The 13980-nt window shown below is 39.1% G+C and overlaps 2 long non-coding RNA genes across 4 annotated transcripts; one reads left to right on the top strand and one right to left on the bottom strand.

Annotated features, from left to right (window-relative positions):
• The first annotated feature begins 2033 nt into the window (after window positions 1-2033).
• On the top strand, window positions 2034-3539 carry LOC110880696. Its single transcript, XR_002559419.2, has 4 exons — window positions 2034-2237; window positions 2339-2536; window positions 2989-3072; window positions 3292-3539. It is a non-coding gene; the product is annotated as an uncharacterized LOC110880696 (long non-coding RNA).
• Window positions 3540-5732: 2193 nt separating this feature from the next.
• LOC110880697 lies at window positions 5733-13776 on the bottom strand. Of its 3 annotated transcripts, XR_002559420.2 has the most exons (4): window positions 13639-13776; window positions 13092-13157; window positions 6513-6578; window positions 5733-5880 (listed from the first exon to the last, which is right to left on the bottom strand). It is a non-coding gene; the product is annotated as an uncharacterized LOC110880697 (long non-coding RNA). The 3 variants fall into 3 exon arrangements; XR_002559421.2 differs by lacking the exons at window positions 13092-13157; window positions 13639-13776 and adding an exon at window positions 7060-7197; XR_002559422.2 differs by lacking the exons at window positions 5733-5880; window positions 6513-6578 and adding an exon at window positions 12312-12459.
• Between the last annotated feature and the right edge of the window lie 204 nt (window positions 13777-13980).

The following is a 13980-nucleotide window of genomic DNA, read 5'->3' as shown; positions in this document are numbered from 1 at the left end:
CGAAGTTCATGGAACTTCATAACGTGAGCGTGATCACGATGGTCATGGTCCGTAGTGACCATACCTACTGATCACCACGCTATCTAGGCTCGGTGACGAGTCGTAGTTTCGGCCAAAATGTGCATTCTTGCATATTTTGTAACCAAACTACTCGTGGGCATCAAAGCCGTTTGTTTTGATGTCAAACCTGTTTCTAAACTTAGTTAAGCATGTTCTAACATGCTTAGCTCGTCACTTATAGTTTAGTGCTTATATAGGGTCGTAAGGTAAGCGATCTAAACCATCGCTTATGCTTTCGAACCCGACCCTTTTGGTCGGTCATTAGGATCCGACCAAACATATTAGGTGACCATAGCTATAACCTTCCGAGGTTATACCTTGTGGTCACGATGTTAGGCGTTCCGAGCGCGTTCTACGCGAACGACGCGTTAGGGTAGCATAAGCTACCTAAACGGGTCGTGATGGACCGTAAGCACTTAGATTAGGTTTCATTTTAGTATGTAGGCTTTGCTAAGCCATATTACACGAGTCTCCATACTCGTTTGGTTTACGAACCCGCGTACTGTCCGATCCTTCCGATTTGGTCCAGTATATTAACATAAGCTACCTATTAGGTGCCGTTGATATTCCGTGATCTTTAGCATTATCCGGTTATTATACAAGGAATCCAAAGCAATCTCAGGTGAGTACATAGTTCCCCTCTTCTACTGTTTTCAACTGTTTTGGGGTGAAGCATGTGTACCTATCTGTTATTTTCATGATTTCAAAGTATAATTGATTATACATATCTTTTTACAAACTGATTGATTATCTATGGTTTAAACACTGATTTCTCAAAGATTACAAAAGTAATCGTTGGAATAGTACTTATTTTGTTCACCAGACCGATTGGTAGTATGATATAGCGCTATAGGACTAGACACCCCATTCCTGTTGTCATGGAATGTCTGAAACCAATTTGTTTCTCCATCCAAATAGGGATTTCCTTTGTGGTATCCTTATAGTCTCAAAGGTGTAGTTTGATGCACCAGGTCTGAATGAATTCTTAAATCGCACCTTTAAAGTATATTTTGATATACTCCCAAAAAGTATAGTTTGATATACTCTCAGGTGTGGTATTGTACAGAACCAACATATATTTTGTAATCATCCAAAGCATATTGTGATCTGTTACTCACATAACTAAAACATAGTTTAATATGTTATTTATCACATCCAAAGCATATACTGATATGTTAGTTACAAAACTAAAACATGGTTTAATGTGTTATTTATAAATCCAAAGTATACTTGTAATATACTACTGAAAACTATTATTTTGAACAACTAAAGTATATTTAGTATACTATCTATCAAACAATTTAGTTTTGGTTAGTGTTTAGATAACGGAACGAGTGTAATGTGATGAAAACATGGTAGATACGCCGCTGGTACTTCTTATATATAAGTGTTTTCATTGCATTACATACCGTGGCGTTATTTAGTACACTTGGGTTAACAATATTGGAACTGAAATATATTTTAATATATTACTTATTCAACTCTCTTAAAGCCAAGGTATATTTTATATATACCATAAACGTTTTATTAAAACATTGTTTTTCAAACAACTTAACTTATACAAACTCATTTTACATGGTTATTCAGTTAACCATACATTGCTCTCTTAATTATACATATCATCTGATCCTATCGTTTTTCAAATGATTTACAAGACAAAGCAAGTTACAAGGTTCATGACTAAACATTTTCTTAAGCATAAGTCATGAATCCCCTTTTTTTACAAAACCTATGTATCTCACAGGCATTTTTATGCTGACGTACCTATTTTTACACATGTTTCAGGTGCTGTCTTGAGATGATTGTTGATACATGCTACATTTAGGATGGACTCGTGCCTTAGCAACTTTAAAACTTGGAAGTTCATAGTAGTACTTATGTGATTGTAATAGAACAACGAGTTCATTTAATCAATAAAACTATATTTAAATTTCCATGTGTTATGAAACAATGATTCTGTTACAACACTCCCCGACGTTTCCGCCACGTTTTGTTGTTACACGTGGTCGGGGTGTGACAGCCTACTTATGTAGCAGTCGCTATCTCAGAGACTGTTGGGAAGGTTTGTTTATCTATTTCCTTGAAACTATTGATTCATTTCCTTAACTTCGTTTTGTAGGTGGTAACATATTCTATTCAAACTGATTTTAACCCATTTGGGTAAATTCATTGATAAGGTATGTTGTTTATTGATCTCTCTTTGATTGGTCAGAGGATGCTTTTCAGTAATCAAAAGATCTTATTAATTGATCTTTGCTTAAAATGTATCGTTTTGCAGGTGGTAACATATTATATTCAAACTGATAGTGTGGAATCTCAAAATGTTTCGACTTCTGGACCAGATATGAATAGGTTATCAAGCACATCTTCACTTCCTTCAGGTGATGATGATCTGCGAAACGATATACAGTCAATGAAAGTTCAACGAGCTCGTACTCCGCCCATTGATGCAGTTGCTCCTTATGACAAAGTCAAGGTAATTCAATGTTGTCGTACTACTTTAGTTCTTCATGTTTTTCATTTTATATCTTGATTTTAAAAAAGCACGTCTTTGTACATATGCAGATTTTGTGCGTCAGGAGGTTGTACAAATAGCTTATAGAGGTTATATATATCAAATCATATGTATATTAGCGGATATTATATATATCCGCAAGTTTATATATAATATCCGCTAATAATGTAGAGGTTATTTTTATATTTAAATTTTGGGCACGTGATGATAGAAAGTTAGAAACATATGAGAATTATAAGAATAGCTATACAAGAATATTGCGCCTTGCGTACATGATGCCTTCGCCTTGCCCCTCGGCTTCAAGAACCATATTGCCTCAGTGCACCTCTCGATTTTTAAAACCACATTTAAATTACGTATTCATGTTTATTTGATACGCGGAAAACTGTGTCTGGGTTGAAGGTGTGATGCAGTTGAGGAAGGTCCCCGAATGAGCAACGCCTCTCTTCCCAAAGGAAGAGGAAAGACACACTTTTCTTGAACAGATCCGGGCCAAGGTACAAATTTAAGTTGCTTCATGTTGTTTTCTATTTTACATAATTTTTACATTTTATTAGGAAAAAATAGATATTTGTTTTGACCCATATCACAGTTACCTGAAAAAATATATATTTGTTTTTGGACTAAAATGTTTCGTATCGATACACCCTGGTCTGTTTTGACCCGTATCAAAATTATTAAAAATAATTGACTGAATAACACTTGTGTTTGGGCAGTCCTCCAACTTGAAGCCAACTATCAAAAGCAGGCCCATTGTTATTCGGGGCCCCATGACGAACTTGAGGGTAGCTGCCATTTTAGAAAAAGCAAATGCAATTCGTCAGGCATTTGATGGAAGTGATGATGATGAAGATGACAATGATAGTTGGAGCGACTCATGAGAACATATAATTGATGCTATATCATCATATCTTATCTTGTGTAAATGTTTGTCCTTTTCATCTTGTATACCTGTTTGTCCTTTTCATGGATGTTACTTGGGCTGTATCATTAGGTGCAAATATGTAATTTATCATTTACTTTTTTGGGTTTAGATTATGTTATGTATATAGGTGTTTTAATGAATGATACATGTTATAATTTAAACCATTATAATAACTTAACCTTGGCCATTTGCTTAACAGGCCCTAACATTTATTTGATTGTGTTGTATATTCACAACTTGATAAACACACATGCAATGCGGCTGCCACAAACGCTACATGGCATGGACGTTGCGCAACGCAGCCATGTCTCTGGGTGTTAAATTACGTATAAATAAAGTGTTGGAATAAACGTAAAGTTTCAAAATATACCAGTTTATGGAAAAAAATTTTGTGGCCAAATTATAATATAAAAAAGCTTAGTGATTCAATTAAGAAAAGTTAACACTATACCATTAACAAAGTGGGCTTTTAAATAACCATATCATGTAATATAATGTAATGTTATTAAGAAGCAAAGCAAATTGTATGCTTTAGTTTAGTATTAGTGCCAATGTTATTTGATCATGCATGTGGTCATTTGAGTCTTTGAAGTTTATTTTCCTTATTGTATGATTTTTTAACTTCTTTGCTTCAGATGATGAGGAGAAATATGTTGTTGAATTAAACAATTTGTGCAATCCAAAAATTTATGGGCAATAGGCCCCTTTGGCTATTCATCCACCATGGCGTGTCTTTTTTGACGTATGAGTTTCGAAAACATTTTTATACAGAGATCTCTTTATGAATTAAAAGGGAATTAGCTTTACATGTAAACTTTGAATACATATGGAGGCAAAGTTGGGATACCTATGAAACCGAACTAAAAATTTGTGGTGGAGAAGGGAGAGGATACTTTAGAGGTTCAAAGTGTTATTTATGTATTTTTGTTTATTGTAAATTAATTTTTTCCTAACCCGGGATGTTCCCGGGTGATAGCCTAGTACACTTATATGTATATACTTCATAACATACAAAGTATAAATACTATTATCAAATATATATATATATATATATATATATACTAAAAGAAAATTTATTTTTTTACATTATGAACATACTAAAATAAATCACTAATAGACAAAGGTTAATGGAAAATAAAAATATAAATTAAAAAATCCGGGTATATGATCGGGTATATAGTTCGGGTAAACGGGCATGTGGTTTCGGGAAATCGGGTCGGGTATCACCTAATCCCATACCCGACCCATACCCGCGAAAATTTTTAAAACTAATCCCATACCCGGCCCATTACCCGTCGGGTATCAGGTTTACCCATCCCATTTGTCTCGGGCTTCGGGTATACCCGTCGGGCTCGAGTATTTTTGTCATCCCTACATACCCGGTCCATTACTGTAACAACCCGCACCTTCGTGCGTTGTTACTACTCGATACACTCGTTACGCCTAGCACCCGAGATTCGGATCATAATGTAACTATATCAGATATATCGCTAAATCGAAGTATAATCGAATAATTACGCATATTCTATCGCTATTACAAATCTATTTTCATAAATTATAACACTCAGGATGATGTTGAGTGAGGGCTTAATCTACCCTCCTCGATAACCGTGAGGTGTCAAAACGTAAACAAACAACGCTAACAAAGACTATCGGGAGAGTACCATGTCTCTAGCCATTGTGACGATGACGGCAATACGGGCAAAGTAGTACCCCGATAATCATTGTGGCACATCACATCGAAGAACGCACTCGAAGGCACGCGTAACTCGATCATCGCACCGGATATTGGATATATATAGATGCGTATATGCGGCCCTTTTGTGATTAATTATAATAAATAAATAAATAATAATATAAATATATGAAACGTGGCCCAAACTATCGTAACGCACCAAAAACGAGGATCGAAAGGCTTTCGTACGGATGGGCCAGCCAAACGGCTGGCCAGTCGATCGAACGGACCAGCCGAACGGCTGGGCCGCCCGATTGAACGGGCCAGCCGATCGGCTGGGCCGGCCGATCGGATAGGCCAGCCGATCAGTTGGGCCGGCCGATCGAGCGGGCCAACCGATCCAGCCCACTTCTTCTCCTTTACCCTCCTCCCTTGCCTATAAACACCCCTCATTCATGTAACACTCTACTTAAAATAAGTCATATTTTAACCAACTAGATAAGAAAGACCATAGTCATTTAAAACGTTTAGTACATAAGTATTTGAAAACTACCACTAAACTTTAAGGACACATAAGTAATTCTTTCATTACAAAAGTTTTCACAAAATGAACTCCTAAAACAAAAGTGAAGATCATCTTCTTGAAAGTGTTCGGTTCATAAGCCTTGAGTTGATCACCATCCGCTTGATTGACTTACTTGGAATCTGGAAATTTAACAAAATACCAAGGTTAGAATCCCTCAAATTTCACATAATAAAATGTGCGTTTAAATCGGGTTCAAAAATATGAACCTAAACAAAACTTAACATTTCTAGCCGGTCTCCACCGTAAATTACGGTGGTCACCGTAATTTACGGTGAGAGCTGGATGTTTAAGGTTCTACCGTAAGGCAGTAGAAAACTGCCGTAATGAATTGACCTCCACCGTAAATTACGGTGGTACCGTAATTTACGGTGGCTTCTGCATTTTCCTCCTACTTGCTGTTTTGACCCGTTTGTACCGATTTCTGCACTGTTCGGCCATCTAAGTGCAGCACGGAGTATTCCTTCGCAACAAGTACGACCCATTTCGGATCCCTTGCTTCAACACACACGCTCCCATTACCGGTTTGCGTGATTCTACTATTCTTCCCATTACCCCATACCCGGGTTTATGGACTACGGATGAGGTACTTCCGTTACCCGGTTTGTACCCATCAATTATTTACTCATTTGGGGTTGCCATTATGAAATCCATCATTTTAGACAACCAAACCAACACGATTCTAAATTGTTTAAACTAGCAACCAATATAAGAAATCTATATCATCATCATTATAGTAGCGTCAACTACGTACCTTAAAGCTTTCCCTTTAAGCGAGCGTCCGTACCGGCTTGACTCCCCGACGCCTCACTCGTATTGCCTAAAAACATACAAGCCAATTATCATTAGAACCATTCGGCTCATAACTAAGCTTGTTACTTTACCAACACCACATTAGTGTCGATTAGTGTCTTTTAGGCATTTTATCAAACATCTTGTGTGCATGTTTCCTTACAATTTGTAACTAAGCTTAACATTCATCATTTAGCCATGATAAACATCAACATAGGCAATTTTGCTAAATCATTACACCAATAATCTCTGAATTTTGTTCATAAAGCTTGAATTACTCTAGGACACATCCAAATCCTAATGTTTCATACCTTTCTACAAAACCCACATATCACCTCTAATGGTGATCATGAATTTTGCAATGATTAAACCAAATTTCAGCAAGGAATCTACTAGAGTTCATCCTTATACACTATTTCAATTAAAACAAACATCATGCATGACCAGATTTGAATCCTATGATTTTATCCAAAATCTAAGGTAGAACCAAGTCATGAAATTTTACATACCTTACGATCCCTTAGTCAAGGTGATCACAAATCTATATTCAGATTTCAATTTGGACTCGATTTGCACCTTCAATTGATGAATTTTGGTGAATTTTAGGGTTTGAGGGAAATCCCCTCTTGTTTCCTGGTTCTGGTCGATCAAACACACACTTAGGTGTGTGTTTGGTGTGTTATTTTACTAGTAATAAATTAAGTTCCAGAATTGACACATTTGGTCCCTCAATTTAACATGGGTTATAAAACAAAGGTTTTTGGTCATGTTATGTTAAGACCTCTACTAACTAGGTTATCTTTCCTAGTCTTTTACCTTAACTTACTACTAGTATTTTTATTAAAGTATAACATTAATATTTTTCGGGGTGTTACAAGTCCACCCCCCTTAAAGAGGGTTTCGTCCCCGAAACCTGTTTATGTATATGACAGAAGTTCTTATACGTACCGAAAAGTGTAGGGTGTAGTCGTTTCATTTCCTCTTCAGACTCCCAAGTGGTGTCCGATCCTTTTCGGTGTTCCCAATTAACTTTTACTTGATAGACCATCTTGTTCCTTAAGCTTTTCACCTTACGGTCTAGAATCGCAATAGGTTTCACCGCATAATTGAGACTATTATCTATCTCGATGTCGTCATAACGAATATACGCGGTTTCATCAGCTAGACATTTCCGGAGATGTGATACATGGAACGTACTATGTATCCCACTCAATTCTGGGGGCAATTCGAGACGGTAAGCCACCCTACCGACTCGCTCGATGATTTTGAAGGGCCCGATAAACCTTGGGCTTAACTTCCCCCTTTTTCTAAACCGGATTATTCCTTTCCATGGTGATACCTTCAACATAACCTTATCACCAACTTGGAACTCAATCGGTCTTTTTCGTTTGTCCGCATACGCCTTTTGTCGATTTTGGGCCGCCCTTAGGTGGGCTCGGACTATATCGATCTTTTGGTTCGTGAGTCCGATTACATCTTTATGTTCAAGTTCACGCGGACCAACCTCACCCCAACATACCGGAGTTCGACACTTCCTTCCGTATAGCAATTCATACGGAGCCATGCCGATGCTTGCGTGGTAACTGTTATTATATGAGAATTCAACCAACGGTAGGTGAATATCCCAACTACCCCCGAAGTCAATTATGCACGCCCGTAACATATCTCCCAACGTTTGTATTGTTCTTTCACTTTGACCATCCGTTTGAGGATGGTACGCGGTGCTAAGAAACAATTTGGTTCCCATTTGTTTTTGGAAATCGCGCCAAAAATTTGAAGTGAACCGGGTATCCCTATCGGACACGATGGATATCGGCACTCCGTGGCGTGCTATTATCTCATTAGTGTACACTTCTGACATCTTCTCTGACGTATAAGTTTCTCGGATAGGGATGAAATGGGCACTTTTGGTTAGTCTATCCACAACTACCCAAATGGCATCGAAACCACGGCTAGTTCTGGGCAGCTTGGTTAGCAGGTCCATTGTAATTTGTTCCCACTTCCAAACCGGAATATCTAATGGTTGCAACTTGCCGTAAGGTTTTTGATGCTCCGCTTTGACTTGTAAGCAAGTCAAACATTTCTCCACGTATTTAGCCACATCCCTTTTCATCCCCGGCCACCAATAGTTTTGCTTCAAGTCCCTATACATCTTAGTTGCCCCGGGATGGATCGAATAGCGAGACTTATGTGCCTCGTCAAGCAAAAGACTCTTAACACCACAGGTGTTTGGGACCCAAATCCGATCATTTCGGCATTTCATCCCATTACTTCCTTCCGTAAGGTCTTTTACCATCCCTTTTATGCGTTCTTTCTTCCAATTTTCTTCCCTTAACGCTTCGGTTTGGGCTTCTCGAATTCGGTCGAGCAAGCCTGAAGTTACTACTAACTGCATAGATCGTATTCGTATTGGAACGCATTCGTCCTTTCGGCTAAGGGCATCCGCCACCACATTAGCCTTTCCGGGGTGGTAGTGGATCTCGCAGTCGTAGTCCTTCACCACTTCTAACCAGCGTCTCTGCCTCATATTTAACTCTTTTTGATCGAAAAAGTACTTCAAACTTTTATGGTCAGTGAAAATAGTACTTTTCACACCATACAAGTAATGCCTCCAGATTTTCAAGGCAAAGACCACGGCTGCCAACTCGAGATCATGAGTTGGGTACTTTGTTTCATGCGGCTTAAGTTGCCTAGAGGCGTAGGCGATCACCCTTCCCCTTTGCATTAGTACGCACCCAAGGCCTAGGTGCGATGCATCCGAGTAGACTACCATATCCTCCGTACCATCCGGTAAAGTCAACACCGGTGCACAGGTTAATTTTTCCTTTAATGTCTGAAATGCCTTTTCTTGGTCGCTTCCCCAGACGAACTTCTCATTCTTGCGGGTCAATTTGGTCAACGGCGTTGCGATCTTGGAGAAATCCTGAATGAATCTCCGATAGTAACCTGCCAACCCCAAGAAACTCCTAATCTCGGATGGATTCTTTGGAGGGTTCCATTTTGACACCGCTTCCACCTTCGACGGATCCACCAATATTCCTTTGGCACTTATGACGTGCCCTAGGAATTGCACCTCTCGTAACCAGAAGGCGCATTTTGAGAATTTAGCATACAATCTTTCCCGCCTTAATACTTCCAATACTTCCCGTAAATGGTCAGCGTGCTCCGCCTCGTTTCTTGAATAAACGAGGATGTCGTCTATGAAAACAATCACTGACCTATCGAGCATCGGCTTGCATACCCGGTTCATGAGATCCATGAAGGCCGCGGGCGCATTCGTTAATCCGAACGACATTACGAGAAACTCGAAGTGTCCGTATCGTGTCCGGAATGCCGTTTTTGGTACATCACTCTCCTTCACCCTCAATTGGTGGTAACCCGATCTCAAATCGATTTTTGAAAACCAGCTAGCGCCTTGTAATTGATCGAATAAATCGTCAATTCTCGGGAGTGGGTATCGATTCTTTACCGTGAGTTTATTTAACTCCTGGTAATCAATACACATCCGCATGCTCCCGTCTTTCTTCTTTACAAATAGCACGGGAGCCCCCCAAGGAGACACGCTAGGCCGGATGAATCCCTTCTCTAGTAAATCTTGCAACTGAGACATTAACTCTTGCAGTTCTGAAGGTGCCAACCTATACGGTGCCTTAGCAACCGGTTTAGCACCCGGGGTTAGTTCAATCCCGAACTCTATTTCTCGCTCTGGTGGTATTCCCGGGAGATCCTCGGGAAAGACATCTTTAAAATCACGCACCACAGGTACGTCTTCAATTTTGGGCATTTCTTTTTCGACGTCCCGCACATAAGTTAGATATGCCTTACACCCGTGTAATATACACTTGCGGGCTTCTACTATTGAGCATATCACGGGATTACAAGCCTTCTCCCCATAAATGATGACACGCCTTCCGCTCGGAGACGTTTGGTGTATCTCCTTACGTAAGCATATCACCTTAGCATGGTAGCGGGATAGCCAATCCATTCCGACGACCACTTGAAATTCACCCATGGACATGGGTATTAAATCAATGGAGTATTCCTCATCATCGATATTCAATTTGCATTCCCGACATACATCACAAACAAGAAAACATTTGTTATTACCTACTTCTACTTCCATTGGCATAGGTAATTTTGTTAATGTAAACATGGGGTTTTGAATAAATCTATGTGAAATAAAAGACTTATTCGCACCTGTATCAAATAAAACACGTGCGGGGATCGAATTTATAGTAAAGATACCTGTAACCACGTCGGGTTCCATTTTTGCTTCCGCAGCAGTGATTTGGAACGACCTTGCCTTAGCCTTTGGGGTCTCATCCCTAGAGTCGGCACTCTCCTTCTTTCCCACCAATTCCGGACATTCTGACTTTTTATGACCCGGTTGGTAACATTTATAGCACACCGTTACTTTGTCGGGGCAATTTGCAACCCCATGCCCTATCTTGCCACATGCCACGCAAGGTTTGTTCTTGAAATAGCATTCACCTTTATGAGTGCGTCCACATGTTTTGCAACTCGGAGATCCTCCTTTTGCACTTCCTTTCTTCGAAGATTCAGCTACCTTCGGCTTCTTTGTGGGACTCGGGTTTTCATCCAAGGCCCTCCTTTCACCTCTTTCAACTTGCCTTTTCAGTTCAATCTCACGTTCCCGCGCCGCATTGATTATATCGGTAAGGCTTTCATAATGTGAGGGAGTCATGAACTCCCTATATTCAGCCCTAAGCATGGTGTGATAATAATAAATTTTCTGTTCTTCAGTTTTGACCAAGTCATCACAAAACTTGAGCTTATCCATGAACATTCCCGTAATCTTATCGACGGTTTCACCCTTTTGCCTCAATTGCATGAATTCTTCCTTTATCTTATTTATCACCGCCTTGGGGCTGTGATGTTTGAGGAATGGTACTTTGAAAGCTTCCCAAGTCATCGCCCTTATTGTTTCAACACCCCTTTCGTTTCTGAGGTTGTCCCACCAATCCTTGGCTTGGCCTCTAAGTTGGCCAGTTCCATACGCCACGAAGTCACTTTCATCACAATGCGTTCGTTCGAAAACACCTTCAATATCGCTTATCCACCTTTGACAAGCAATTGGATCTACCTCTCCATTGAAAACCGGGGGCTTGCACGCCATAAACTTGTTGTAAGAACAACCCTTCTTTTCCTTAGCCTTGCCCCTATCACTGGTAAGATCTTCTCTTAGTTCACCAATTCTTTCTTCCATAGTCGAAAGTAAGGTGTTTTGCATTCTTTCCACAAATCTTGGTAGACTGACTTCGATGGCCCTACCAACTTCCTCGGCAATCTTCTCTTTCAACTCGTCGGTAGTGAGGGTTAGAACATTGTTACTAGCACCTCCCGACATCTTCTTACTGAAATGTTAAAATGATCCGTTAAATAATCTTGTTCAATCGCTCTCATGCTCTTACATGAGACTTCGTACTTATTTTCCGGCCAAGTATATAACTTTGCCTTATCATCTATACTAAGTGTACTTCCCGGGTTCGAGTATATCACTATACTCCTCCCATACACAATAAATCGTTACCCTTTTTAATCTTTTTAAATTTAATTTACTTTAAGTAAATTCTTACCGGATGTTGATCAAGCCTTGAACCGAACACAATTCTCTTTAACCTTAGCTCTGAATACCAACATGTAACACTCTACTTAAAATAAGTCATATTTTAACCAACTAGATAAGAAAGACCATAGTCATTTAAAACGTTTAGTACATAAGTATTTGAAAACTACCACTAAACTTTAAGGACACATAAGTAATTCTTTCATTACAAAAGTTTTCACAAAATGAACTCCTAAAACAAAAGTGAAGATCATCTTCTTGAAAGTGTTCGGTTCATAAGCCTTGAGTTGATCACCATCCGCTTGATTGACTTACTTGGAATCTGGAAATTTAACAAAATACCAAGGTTAGAATCCCTCAAATTTCACATAATAAAATGTGCGTTTAAATCGGGTTCAAAAATATGAACCTAAACAAAACTTAACATTTCTAGCCGGTCTCCACCGTAAATTACGGTGGTCACCGTAATTTACGGTGAGAGCTGGATGTTTAAGGTTCTACCGTAAGGCAGTAGAAAACTGCCGTAATGAATTGACCTCCACCGTAAATTACGGTGGTACCGTAATTTACGGTGGCTTCTGCATTTTCCTCCTACTTGCTGTTTTGACCCGTTTGTACCGATTTCTGCACTGTTCGGCCATCTAAGTGCAGCACGGAGTATTCCTTCGCAACAAGTACGACCCATTTCGGATCCCTTGCTTCAACACACACGCTCCCATTACCGGTTTGCGTGATTCTACTATTCTTCCCATTACCCCATACCCGGGTTTATGGACTACGGATGAGGTACTTCCGTTACCCGGTTTGTACCCATCAATTATTTACTCATTTGGGGTTGCCATTATGAAATCCATCATTTTAGACAACCAAACCAACACGATTCTAAATTGTTTAAACTAGCAACCAATATAAGAAATCTATATCATCATCATTATAGTAGCGTCAACTACGTACCTTAAAGCTTTCCCTTTAAGCGAGCGTCCGTACCGGCTTGACTCCCCGACGCCTCACTCGTATTGCCTAAAAACATACAAGCCAATTATCATTAGAACCATTCGGCTCATAACTAAGCTTGTTACTTTACCAACACCACATTAGTGTCGATTAGTGTCTTTTAGGCATTTTATCAAACATCTTGTGTGCATGTTTCCTTACAATTTGTAACTAAGCTTAACATTCATCATTTAGCCATGATAAACATCAACATAGGCAATTTTGCTAAATCATTACACCAATAATCTCTGAATTTTGTTCATAAAGCTTGAATTACTCTAGGACACATCCAAATCCTAATGTTTCATACCTTTCTACAAAACCCACATATCACCTCTAATGGTGATCATGAATTTTGCAATGATTAAACCAAATTTCAGCAAGGAATCTACTAGAGTTCATCCTTATACACTATTTCAATTAAAACAAACATCATGCATGACCAGATTTGAATCCTATGATTTTATCCAAAATCTAAGGTAGAACCAAGTCATGAAATTTTACATACCTTACGATCCCTTAGTCAAGGTGATCACAAATCTATATTCAGATTTCAATTTGGACTCGATTTGCACCTTCAATTGATGAATTTTGGTGAATTTTAGGGTTTGAGGGAAATCCCCTCTTGTTTCCTGGTTCTGGTCGATCAAACACACACTTAGGTGTGTGTTTGGTGTGTTATTTTACTAGTAATAAATTAAGTTCCAGAATTGACACATTTGGTCCCTCAATTTAACATGGGTTATAAAACAAAGGTTTTTGGTCATGTTATGTTAAGACTCTACTAACTAGGTTATCTTTCCTAGTCTTTTACCTTAACTTACTACTAGTATTTTTATTAAAGTATAAC

The sequence above is a fragment of the Helianthus annuus genome, chromosome 10 (genome assembly GCF_002127325.2).
Source record: "Helianthus annuus cultivar XRQ/B chromosome 10, HanXRQr2.0-SUNRISE, whole genome shotgun sequence".
Classification (NCBI taxonomy): Eukaryota; Viridiplantae; Streptophyta; class Magnoliopsida; order Asterales; family Asteraceae; genus Helianthus; species Helianthus annuus.
This window is presented reverse-complemented; position numbering and strand designations above follow the sequence as displayed.